This window comes from Panthera leo, chromosome E3 (assembly GCF_018350215.1).
Source record: "Panthera leo isolate Ple1 chromosome E3, P.leo_Ple1_pat1.1, whole genome shotgun sequence".
In the NCBI taxonomy this organism is placed as follows: domain Eukaryota; kingdom Metazoa; phylum Chordata; class Mammalia; order Carnivora; family Felidae; genus Panthera; species Panthera leo.
The window spans coordinates 6,425,462-6,429,479 of record NC_056694.1 but is presented as its reverse complement, the minus strand read 5'-3'; the positions used below and the strand labels follow the sequence as shown (position 1 = coordinate 6,429,479).

Sequence of the window (4,018 nt, the reverse complement as noted above, 5' to 3'; positions counted from 1 at the left end):
TTCTCTGAAGCATAGTCCCGATAAGGATAGGGACACAACGACCTATATGTCTGCTCCTGTGGGGGGTTTTCCCTTCCAGGTCATCCTCACCCTTCAGTTTAAGTGCCTGTCCATTGCTGAGTTGTTCCCAAGAAGTCCCTTTGGACTAAAGAAAAAGAGAAAGCCCAAGGTTGAGAGGTAGCAGACAGACGCTTTCGGTATTGATTCGGGTGGCCAAACAGAAAAGCCACAGCTGTGACCCCGACGTGATTTGAACACGCAACCTTCTGATCTGGAGTCAGACGCGCTACCGTTGCGCCACGAGGTCGTGAAAGCTGCCCGGGTTTTTGTCCTTTAGGACAACATGCATTTCAGCAGTTGTCAGGTGCAGCGTCCGGTATTTTTTTTTTACACTGCTTTTATTTTGACTTGGGACTGGCTATGAGCTCTCTGTCCCTTTTATAACGGGGCTGTTCAAAGCAAAATGTGAATGTAAATGAAGCAAAGGAGGAGCTGAGGGCTGGGAGGATACTCGTGATTCGGGAAAGCCACCTCCCCAGGGCTTTTAGGGAGCGTTGCCTGTGGAAATGCCAATCGCAGCTCCCAGAGAAGGCAAGAGCGGAGCCAGGGGCGCGGGTCTCTTCTTTCCAAGTCCTTCAGCAGGCGGAGCAACAGGAGGATTTGCGCTCCGGTCACACCTAAGGAGCGAGACTACTTCCGTTTCTCAAAGAGGGCACTTAGAAGTTTCTTTTTCTCTTTTGCTAAAAAAAAAAAAAAAAAAAAAAAAAAAAAAAAAAAAAAAAAACCAAAAAAACCCACATATTCATTGTAGAAGTCTTAGTAGATACGGGGGCGGGGGGAACACTACAATAAGTAGGTTGAGCACTGCTGACACAAAAGACCCAGGGGTCGAGGAGGGGAAAGCGATGCTTTGCGGTTGGGATGTGGGGCGTGACCACGGGTAATACGTTTCCGTAGCAGCGCAGCGTTCATTGAGTGCGCTGAGTGAATGGAGAGGAGCCGGCATCAGGGAGATTGTGGACGCAGGAGGCATGTGACAGCCGGGTGTCCCCGACTTGGGCATCATAAAGGCTCTCTGAGTGAAATACCAAGACTGATCTCGCCATATCCTTGCCGGTGTACCTGGAAACCTTCCACTTCTGCGTTTTAGGACGCCCAGACCAGAATGATGATTTTGAGCTGGGAACAAACAGTAGTTTAGGTACTTCCTCATTCGTGGGTCACAGACAACCTGTCAGACTAGCTCTGTTGGGGACATTTTATTTTTTTAATTTATTTTTATTTTTTTACATCCCAGTTAGTTAGCATATAGTGCAACGATGATTTTAGGAGTAGATTCCTTAATGCCCCTTACCCATTTAGCCCATCCTCCCTCCCGCAACCCCTCCAGTAACCCTCTGTTTGTTCTCCATATTTAAGAGTCTTTTATGCTTTGTCCCCTTCCTGTTTTTATATTATTTTTTCTTCCTTTCCCTTAGGTTCATCTGTTCTGTGTCTCAAAGTCCTCATATGAGTGAAGTCATATGATTTTGTCTTTCTCTGGCTAATTTTGCTTAGCATAATACCCTCTAGTTCCATCCATGTAGTTGCAAATGGCAAGATTTCATTCTTTTTGATTGCCGAGTAATACTCCATTGCGTGCATATATATCACATCTTCTTTATCCAGTCATCCATCAATGGACATTTGGGCTCTTTCCATCCTTTGGCTATTGTTTATAGTGCTGCTATAAACACTGGAGTGCATGTGCCCCTTGGAAACAGCATACCTGTATCCCTTGGATAAATACCTAGTAGTGCAATTGCTGGGTCGTAGGGTAGTTGTAGATTTTTAATTTTTTGAGGAACCTCCATACTGTTCTCCAGAGTGACTGCACCAGTTTGCATTCCCACCAGCAGTGCAAAAGAGATCCTCTCTCCCCGCATCCTCACCAACATCTGTTGTTGCCTGAGTTGTTCATGTTAGCCATTCTGACAGGTGTAAGGAGGTATCTCATTGTGGTCTTGATTTGTATTTTCCCTGATGATAAGTGACATGGAGCATTTTTTCATGTGTCAGTTGGCCATCTGGATGTCTTCTTTGGAGAAGTGTCTATTCATGTCTTTTGCCCATTTCTTCACTGGGTTATTTGGTTTTTTTTGGGTGTTAAGTTTGATAAGTTCTTTATAGATTTAGGATACTAACCCTTTATCTGATATGTCATTTGCAAATATCTTCTCCCATTCTGTCTGTTGCTTTTAGTTTTGCTGATGGTTTCCTTCACTGTGCAGAAGGTTTTTATTTTGATGAGGTCCCAGTAGTTCATCTTTGCTTTTGTTTCCCTTGCCTCTGGTGACTTATTGAGTAAGAATTTGCTGTGGCCAAGATCAAAGAAATTTTTGCCTGCTTTCTCCTCGAGGATTTTGATGGCTTCCTGTCTTACATTTAGGTCTTTCATCCATTTTGAGTTTATTTTTGTGTCTGGTGTAAGAAAGTGGTCCAGGTTCATTCTTCTGCATGTCGCTGTCCAGTTTTCCCAGCACCACTTGCTGAAGAGACTGTCTTTATTCCACTGGATATTCTTTCCTGCTTTGTCAAAGATTAGTTTGCCATATGTTTGTGGGTCCATTTCTGATTCTCTATTCTGTTCCATTGATCTGAGTGTCTGTTTTTGTGCCATATTGGGGACATTTTAAACTGAAGACTTGAGGTCTCTGGTTCTAGGCTGCCTTTCTACATGGGCCTTACTTTTTACCACATATCCAGACCCCATGGAGGAAATTTAGAAGGTCCTAGCCATTTATAAGAGAGTACACACAGTAAAGCTTCCATTGTACGTGCTGCAGTGAATTTGCTGCAGCGACAGAAGAACCAGACTTCACTCTGCCAGCATTTCTCAGAGCTTGGACCGAGTCACTAAAATTTGCAACAAGACGAAAAGTATCTTTTTGTTGTTTCAAAAATGGGTTTAATTTTTCAAATACAGCAAATGATTCCAGTTTTAAATTGAAGATAGGGACTTATGAGATGTAAAGCATCTATAGATATATGTCCTTTCAATGAGAGTCCATTTTATTACTTTTTTAATGTTTCTTTTTGAGAGAGAGTGTGTGAGTCGGGGAGGCACAGAGAGAGAGGGAGACACCGAATCTGAAGCAGGCTCCAGGCTCTGAGCTGCCAGCACAGAGCCCTACGTGGGGCTGGGGCAAACGAACCGTGAGATTGTGACCTGAGCAGAAGTCAAATGCTTAACTGAGCCACTCAGTTAAGGCGCCCCTAATGAGAATCCACTTTAAAGTAAAAGAACAGTCGGGGTGCCTGGGTGGCTCTGTCAGTAGAGCATGTGACTCTGCTGGGCTTGTAAGTTCAAGCCCCACCTGGGATGTAGAGATTACTTTAAAATAAAATCTTTAAAAATAATTTGAAGTAACAACAGTAAACTGAGTACGGCCAGGACAAGGACTTGATCATTTCTATGTCTGAAATGAGGAATTCTCCCACAGCTCCAAACTGGGTGTGTGGATTTCTATTCCCCCAAGGAGACCTCTAACACCAAATGCCCTCGCAGGATATCAAATAGATCTCAGTGAAAAGATAAATGAAAGAATTAAGATAATTGTAACATATAACATTTAAGGGGAATGCTTGCTATAAGCCTCCTGCCCCTTCTAAGTATATTGTTAATCTTCTTACATACTCTCTGTGGTAGACATTGTTATTATGAGTCCCACTTCTCTGGAGAGGAAATGGAGAAACAGAAGATAAGCAAATTGCCCAAAGTGATTCATCTAAGGAAGCGGCAAGAACAGTTCCAACTTTTCCGTCATTGCCCAGTTAGAAGAGTCTAGGGTGAACAAGTTCCCCTCACAACTTGGATGGGTCATTTATCCTGGGTCACTCTTGGGAGTGAAAACTCCAAACCCCTCCATTACATCCATGGGGATTGTCTCTAAGAGGAGGCCTTGTTTTATTTTTATTTTTTTTAAGTTTATTCATTTATTTTGAGAGAGTGTGTGTGAGTAGGAGAGGGGCAGAGAGG

The 4,018-nt window shown here is 43.4% G+C and overlaps 1 non-coding gene across 1 annotated transcript; it reads right to left on the bottom strand.

Moving 5' to 3' along the window:
* Positions 1-235: 235 nt before the first annotated feature.
* TRNAW-CCA lies at positions 236-307 on the bottom strand. Its single transcript has one exon. It is a non-coding gene; the product is annotated as a tRNA-Trp (tRNA).
* Positions 308-4,018: the final 3,711 nt, after the last annotated feature.